This window comes from Adiantum capillus-veneris, chromosome 17, assembly GCF_014529385.1.
Source record: "Adiantum capillus-veneris isolate H3 chromosome 17, ASM1452938v2, whole genome shotgun sequence".
NCBI classification, from domain to species: domain Eukaryota; kingdom Viridiplantae; phylum Streptophyta; class Polypodiopsida; order Polypodiales; family Pteridaceae; genus Adiantum; species Adiantum capillus-veneris.
In genome coordinates, this window is record NC_140947.1 from 145,009,234 (window position 1) to 145,018,135 (window position 8,902).

An 8,902-nucleotide genomic window follows, 5' to 3' on the forward strand; every position below is an offset into this window, starting at 1 on the left:
CCCCCCCCCCCCCCCCCCCCCCTCTCTTACTCTCTCAATCTCTGAATGTTGCTCTCTCTCTCTCTCTCTCTCTCTCTCTCCTCCTCTCCTCTCACACACACACATATGTTGTTAATACAAGGATTAAACTCCTTATGGATATAGGAGTGGCTTTTTTCCACGGCCTCGATGTAATTAACTGAGGATTAGCCTCATATCTTGTATCGACCTAGGAAATCTCTTGTAAAAAAAGGGGTTTGTATTTACGAGGTGAAATTATTAATAAAAATTTGTGGGTGGTTGTTGTACCTAGCACCTAGTGAGTTAAGGAAGATAATGGGTTTTAAACGAGTTGGCCTGACTCTGTATAATGTGTCCTCATATGCTTGATGATGTGGTGGCTCCCTCCTACGGATTCTGCTCTAGAACACATCTCTCTCTCTCTCTCTCTCTCTCTCTCTCTCTCTCTCTCTCTCTCTCTCTCTCTCTCTCTCTCTCTCTCTCTCTCTCTACGAGGCGACGTTGTTGGTTCTTCCCCCTCTTGAAGACAGACCCGTCTTACCCACTTGAAGACGGACCCACCTTGCTGCTATGAATGAAATGTGGCTACTGGCACCGAAGCCTATAAAAGGTGAGCTTCCATGCTCACTTAGCATTGGTACAGGTGTGCGTATATGGTGTGTGTGTGTGTACTACTGAAAGGTTGTCTATACCTTGAGAGTGTGAGGATTTAACTCGCAAGGGTGTATGTTGTTGGCTCTATGGCAAAAGGAAAAGACAAGCAAGCTATTGTGGAGTTAGCTGCGCTGACTCAATCTCATGTGACTTTGTCTCCAATATGGACTATTGTCCGGGATCCTTGGTGGTATTGTGATTCACCTTTGATATGGTAGTAGAACTCATGCATATTCTTGAATATACTAAGTTGATGTATGACTGGTATGGGAATGGTTGGCTACTTCTTCTGACCCTTCAGTGAGGGTTACCTTCTCAACTATGGTTTTTAATGTTCCTTGGCTTGAAGATGGCGGACTTTTATATCTTCAGGCTCTTGATTTTAGTACTTGTGTATAAAGACTATTCTGTACTATGAATAGGAATTAGACAACCTTTTCATTGACATGGTGTCTTTGCTGTACCAGTACCAATATACCAGTACTACTAGTATCAGTACTAGCACTGAAAATCTAGAACCAGTACTAGTATACATATACCAGTATAGTAGTATAGCAGTATACCAGTATACATATACCAGTACTACCAGTACCAGTACTCTCCCCACCAATACTACCAGTATCATTTTCTTGGCGGAATTTTATATCTTAATGCTCTTGATTTTAGTACTTGTGTATAAAGTCTGTTTTGTACTATGAATAGGAATTATACCACCTTTTCATTGACATAGTTTCTAGTGTCTTTGGTGTACCAATACCCGTATACCAGTACTAGTGTATAAAGACTGTACTGTGCTCTGAATGGGAATTATACCACCTTTTCATTGACATAGTTTCTAGTGTCTTTTGTGATTTGAAAGGATTCTTTGCTGTATATGTTATATTGTTATTGGAACACACACACACACACACACACATGCACACACAAACAGATTGTGTGTGTGTGTGTGTGTGTGTGAGAGAGAGAGAGAGAGAAATTGTGTGTGCATCTGTGTGTGAGAGAGAGAGGCACATTTTGTGCGCGTGTCAGCAGAGAGAGTGTTTGAAGCCAACCTCCTAGGAGATAATTACAAACATGGTGCAACACCCCGTGTCAGAGTATTTGGTGTCGCTCTATCGGGGGCCCCTCTGCGGATTGCGACAATGGCGACCTTCAAGTCCTCAATGACGTAAAGATGAACTCGATCTTTTGAGATTGAGTTTTGCCCTAAACATTCAAAAGAGATTTTTTTTTTCCATTTAAGTTGTAACTCTAGGTATTGGGTAAAAAGTGACATCTTCCTAGAGTGGAGAGGGTGCCCACGTCAAACGAATCAACCATTCTCGATGCTTATCAACTCATTCCTTCCTCCATTTGGGATGTCAATCATTAGACTAGGCTTCAACCACCTCTTGCTCTATGGATGCTTTGCAAAGGAGGCATTTGCATCTAATTAATGGCAACGGGGTGGCTCCGATATACTATTCTTCACTGATCTTTGTAGGCATTAGTAACTATATGTTGATAAATGGGGAATTCTTACCCATTCCAAGGCTTTTTTTGGTGCATTTCTTTTACTCTCGTAAGTCTTTGCTACAACACATTGATTGCCTGATCTGGCAATATTTTTGTCTTGTCTAAAAGTGTTTCTTGCACAATAGATTCTTTAACTTGACGAGTTACGTGGCATGCCACGAACATGTCGAGCCATTGTCCACGTAACGCACCGCATTGCCTGCCATGCAAACAGTCGAAGACGTGTCCACGTAACTCACAGAGTTACATGGTGACCATGTAACTTGGTGAGTTAAGTGGGCAGTTGACGTGTATGCCATGCCATAGCCGATAGTTCTTCTAGGATAGTAGCCACGTAACTCATTGAGTTATGTGGCCTGCCTACGTGACAATCTCGTTGGCATTGCCATGTAACTCGCCTATGTTGGCATTGCCACGTAACTCGGCGAGTTACGTGGCAGTGCCGCTTGCACATGTACTTGGAAATGATCTCTCGCCTTTGTGGAATGACCACGTCACTCGGCGAGTTACGTAGAGACCCTTACCAATAACTCACTGAGTTCTAGCAGTATGCCACACTTGCAAGCTCCTGCTTCGGGAGCAAGGAAAACTCGACGAGTTAGCCGCATTGCGGATGTCACGCTTGGGTGCGGACTGCGAGAAGTGGGTATGCTCTATCTTGCATACACCCCAACACTCATCTCCAACCAAGGATACCAAGGTATGGATTATGAAAGAGCTTATCCTCTTGCAGCTCAAAAACATAGGATGAGATCTCAAGAAGGTTGTTAAAGCTTGCATGGAGGGTAAGTGGACAATCTATCATAGTGGATGGACCATCATCAAGAAATTTTGGACTCCTAGGCCTACGAGAGCTACACTTTACTCCGCTGCCGCCACCCCCCCCCCCCCCCCCCCCCTTTTGCCCTCCCTCTTTTTATTTTCCTAAGATTACCTCATCAAGCACCCATGTATCAACCAAACTTGTAGACTCTGAGGTCCCTATCAATTGTATCAACCTTTCTCCCTCCTCTATGAGAGGCGAGACAACATTTGTATGCCATCTTTTGGTCCCATAGGTCATATGTAACCTCCGAGGGCAATGGATCTCTCTCTCTCTCTCTCTCTCTCACACACACACACACACACACACACACACGCACACACACATAGAGTTTTTGTAGACGGCACATCTAAATTGGCAATTGATACTTGGCATAAAGCCACAAAAATTAACTATGTATGTCATCTTGAGTGGAATTGGAAGTCGAAGAACATGTGCTTTGTTCGGCTCTAGGTCATGAACCTTGGCCATGTGTGTCATTATATACACTAGTGTGGCCGACGGCCTTCAACCGCCCCTCTCTCTCTCTCTCTCTCTCTCTCTCTCTCTCTCTCTCTCTCTCTCTCTCTGCGTGCGCGTTGTTCACTGTCTCGCCTGAGCTGCAGGGAACACATGCCGGTTGAGGGAGTTGTTGGCGCGTGGCAGAGAGGGGGGGCGGAATCCCTCCCCCCGTTATATATGTGTAGATTATGCGTGATAAAAATTGGTATTTACCAATGCGGGTTGACATGTATACCATTTTTCTTGAGTGGAATTGCAAGTGAAGAACATGTGCTTTGTTTGGCTCTAGGTCATGAACCTTGGCCATGTGTGTCATTATATACACTAGTGTGGCCGAAGGCTTCAACCGCCTCTCTCTCTTTCTCTCTCTCTCTCTCTCTCTCTCTCTCTCTCTCTATATATATATATATATATATATATATATATATATATATATATATATATATCTTCTTCCGGCACCCTTCTCGTTGTGTGTGTGCTGTTCAATGTCTCGCCCGAGCTGCAAGGAACACATGCCGGTTGAAGGAGTTGTTGGTGCGTGGTAGGGAGGGGGGGCGAAATCCCTCCCCCCATTATATATGTGTAGATTATGTGTGATAAAAATTGATATTTACCAGCACAGGTTAACATGTATACCATTTTTCTGGCTCCCTCCCTACTATTTTTTTGCTAGTAAACAATGTCTTGTCTTTTTACTCTTGGTCATCATGCTTAGCTAAATGCATGACAAGATTTGATATTCGGACATATGACTTGTATATCGTGCCTTTGCTTGAGCCTTCTTTAGTTAGGTTGTAGAGTAGAGTAACGCCCCCCTCCCCGTATTAGAACCTTTAAGCTTGTGCTGGTCAATCTTCAACGTGCGAGCAACAAATTCAATTCCAAAAAGCGCTATAGATGCTTGGCAATGGACAAAAGTTTGAAAATAAAAATCAATTGTTGTGGTGGTGCGTAAAGAAAATGCGACAGGTGTTAGTCGTTGATCCCGAGAGAAAAAAGGTGAAAAAAGAAATTTAGTACAACCAAGGGCCAATTTAAGCAGGGTTGCAGATCAGATCTAAACTCAAATCCAGCGAATGACATGACTCCACATCGGCTACCTTGAGCATTAAACCCACGCTCGCTAGTGCTAGAATTGGGGTAAGGTAATTTTATAAAGTGAAATCGCTCCCATGACTGGCTCCTTTACCTATATCTTTTGTTTTGAACTCAAATCCAACAAATGACATGACTCTACATCAGCTACCTTGAGCATTAAACCCACGCCGGCTGGTGCTAGAATTGGGGTAAGGTAATTTTTATAAAGTGAAACCCGTCCCACGAGTGGGATGAGGAGTAGAAGCAAGTGCATCTCTTATTGTGCCAATGAAGAAACCACGAGGTTAGAGAAGTGCAGGCATGTTTTTGAGGGCACTTCTAGACCTCTCCTCATCATACCATGCATAATGCATCACAAATTAGCAGTTGCACCACACGTTGAACTTTCTTGCACCCGACACCCCCTGAACACCCCCCGAACACCTCCGCCTCCACCTGCAATGCACTTATGGCCTCCTACTAGTGTTTCACTACCTGAGTTATAATACATTGAGGAATCTAGAATTATTGTAGTACTAGTTGTGCTTATTACTGTATGGTATAACACAAGCATTTCCTTTGTTTTTGTGTCATCTGAGCGATCAATATGCCCTCAATCAATGTGAATGTGATGGGCTCATTAGGCATCATAGAGCAAGGCTCTACATCCATGTCCACCCCCAAGTATTACCTCACCCTGCCTTCTGCCATTTCTCCACAATAACCAAACCTCAAGAAAGTGCATCACAAGGAGTGAGAGCACCACAAGACTCCACATGTTGGTGCAAGAGCAACATTTCATTTATAAGTACCGTTGAATTTTTTGTCAGCACTTGACTACACCTACTATATTGCACTCATGTAGATGACTAGTCTCTCTCTCTCTCTCTCTCTCTCTCTCTCTCTCTCTCTCTCTCTCTCTCTCTCTCTCTCTCTCTCTCACACACACACACACACACACACACACACACACACACACACACACACACATATGGATCTATTATCAATTACCCATCTCTTCCATTGATCTTAGTATGGAGCTATGTCAACCAAATATATGTGCAGGTTCAAAAATCTAGGTCTACCCCTGAGTTTTTTTTAGCCTTGATTTGCAAAGCTTGTTGGGTTCAAGCCATGTTTGGTTGTCTAGCCCATGGGATCATACCTTGTCACAACCTCATGCATACCACTCCTTTAGTCTAGAGCTTTGCATGGTAAAAGGAGTGGGTAATGTTAGTTCAATTTCTCTATATATGTAAGAGGCTTCTTCAATAATAAAAATAGCATTTTATTTTCAGTCAACTTCTCTACTCTCTTGCTCGTTCTCTGCACGCTCTCTTTCCATGGCTTGCCTTCAATACCATTCTCCATCGGCATAGTCTCAACAATTCTTTGTCTCTCTGTATATGTGTGCATGCTCTTTAGATTTTGCGGTCCGTGCGAGGATGTTGCTTTGAGCATCCAAAAATATTGAAGGTTGTGAACATAAATTGTGCAAGTTTTTGACACTCAAGTAGAATGACGACAAGATGGTCCATTGTTTCAAAGAGGAGCACAAGTATAGAAGAAACTACTAAATAGGAGAAGGAAGAAAATTACCTTTCTCAAGGCTCTAAGAACATGCACAAGATGAGTAGGAGCTGATCAGTTGGAGGCTCTCTTTTGTAAAGGTGATGCTCCAATATAGGAGACCAAATTTCAATGGGGCTAAATCTTCCAATTATAGGATGATCTTAGGATGGGACATAAGGTGACATGGGTAGAAAATGCTAGTATACTCTTGGGTTTGGAGTGGAAGGCACTACTTTGCATTTCCTTGTTGACTACTCTTCTTAGAATGACTTTTTGACCTTCTCTAAACTTTGGCCTAGATCTGGTGTGTGTAATTTTACCTTGAGGAATTCTTGTTGAATGAAAAAGGCTTATATCATGTTGGAATTCAAGCAAAACCAGCATCATGAAGACTTTGAATCTACTTTACCGTGAGACATGTTCCTTTTGCTACAATTCATTTTGCAGGCATAGGTGATATGAAGCCAAAAATAGCATTTGTTGGCTCCCATGTGTGATCCACATGGTCACCACAAAACTATATCATCTGAGGTTGAATATCTAAGTCATCCTTAGAGATTCACATTCTTCCATAGAAAGAAGGGGTTAGGACTCCTTCTTTTTCTACACATCCCTTAGCAACTATGTTTTTTTTACACTTGGATTTAATGGAGGTCAAATATCCTTGAGACCTCACCATGCTTCTGAAGTTGGTTTGCCGTATGGCCCAAATTGTTGGGCTAACCTCTAATTGGCACAAGTTTGAGTTGAGTCGTGGGGTTTGTGCCCAAAATAATCTCTAATCCAGGTCTTGAGGGATATTTTGGCAGCAAAATACAAAAGAGAGTACGCTTTGTGTTTATCATTTTGATGAAATGTGTATGCATCATAAGCCAAAGAGCTTTGAAGGAGCTATTTCAAAATACTTGTGTTGTGTCATGCATCTGAATGGGTGTGTGTCATTATTGTGTCATGCCTCTGAATGGGGATGTGTCAATATAAATATTTCTAGGACAAAGGGATATTTTGCACATTGTGTTGTTTAAAGACTTCTATAAGATTTGAAGTTGGAGAGATGCATTTAAATCTCTGATCTTTGTGTGTTTTATAGGTGATTTATCAAAATGACTCGTGCATCGGTATGCCTAACATGCTAGCTTAGAAAACATTTGTTATCCTTTATAAAACATGTTTGAAATCTTGCCTTGTCCTTTCAAACCCTAAAAAAGGGTAAGCGGGTTGCAAGTTCTCCCACCTAAAGCAGTAACACAAAGTGTGGATGAGGACATTGAGCACGAAGTGAAGAGTTGGTTCCAGCTGTCATTGACAACCAATTAGGTTCTAATATCTTAAAGATACTAACAATTCATAAAGGAAAGCCGGTACCAAAAAATTACCTTGTGTCATTGTGTTATCAACACAAAGGTTAGGGAGTTAGTGCGGTTTATGTGCCTATTAAGGGATGGTGGGTGGACATAAAGAAAGGATGTTGTATTGAGGAAGAGAAAGAGGCTTTCACTAAGCATCAAAATGGGGAGTGTAGATCCAAATTTGGATCCATTGGCAACATGAATTTAGACACAATGCCCCAGATTTAAGAGCAGGGAGAGAAATTGGAGTTAGAGAATCTACCTACAAGAAGAGGTAGACCAAAGATCATTTTTCTTGCAGACATTCGAGGTACGATTTGAAAATTTGTGTGCTTAATTTCTTTACCCACATAGTATAAAGTATGTAAACTACTTATGCTTTTTTGTTATCAAATGTAGAAAATGATTGTGGTGATCTTGAGATTCCACATGCATAGAAGAGAAAGAAGAGCATCACCACTAACATGATATACTTGCCTATTCAATCTTTTTGTGACATTGCTTATCATGCAATACGAGAGAGTGCATAAGTCGTGGAGGTTGACTATGTTGGCTTAGGTAAAAACATACTTGCAGGGAGGTTTGGAGGTGAGTTTGAGAAGATTATATCATTCTATTTGAGGGCTAGTGGAAAGAGAAGGCAATGGAACAAGAAGACTTGCTCTTGGAGTGTTGATTTGTGTGTCATTGACTTTCCAACATGGTTTTTAAGTCCATGTAATCTTTGGACTCTACATTCTAGAGCATTTCCTTCCTTTGTCTTAGCGTTCCAAACAAGCAAAAGCTAGTGGGGGCTAGAGAGGGGGGATTGAAAAAAGTATGGAATTCATGCTTATGTTTTTGAAATTCCTTACTTCTTCAAATAGTACTGTGTTGGAACTTGGAGTCGGAACGGGACCAATTTTGCGAGCATGTCTTCATATAGGGAGGTGGTGTCTTGCAATTGAACATGATCACTCCATTGTGAAAAACCATCTTTGTCCTTTGATAGCTTCCTACTTTTTGGATGTGGGTGCCTTGTCCTCATTCGCAACAATGGAGGATAAGGAGATGGAGACATTTGACTTTCAGGCTCCCAAGGATTGGTAAGTATAAACTCAACTCTAATCACATTCACTTTGACAATGCATGACAAAGCTTATATATATCCATTGAAATAGGTCTTTGCCATGTTATGTTACAGAGATGGCAAGGTTTATGTGTGGAAGGGATGAGTACTTTGATTGACCATTTGGTGGAGAAGAGAAAAGTACGATCAAGGTCTGTAGATGACATTGCAGGGCATAATGGTGATACTACAGGTGATGATATGGAATAAGATTTAAGTTCTTGACATTATATACTTTTTGGTATTTGGTTTCATGGTGTATTTGATATGATGCTCCATTTTGGTTTTAGACTATTTGATATT

General features: G+C 41.6%; 1 long non-coding RNA gene across 2 annotated transcripts in view; it reads left to right on the forward strand.

Moving 5' to 3' along the window:
* The window catches only part of LOC147438256 (uncharacterized), an 11,498-nt gene extending 2,596 nt beyond the window's left edge, over positions 1–8,902 (forward strand). Inside the window, exons 2-3 of one of the 2 annotated variants that reach the window (XR_015184745.1) lie at positions 8,483–8,576; positions 8,652–8,902. This is a non-coding gene — a long non-coding RNA (uncharacterized LOC147438256). The remainder of the gene's footprint in view (positions 1–8,482; positions 8,577–8,651) is intronic. The other variant, XR_015184746.1, reaches the window with a different exon arrangement.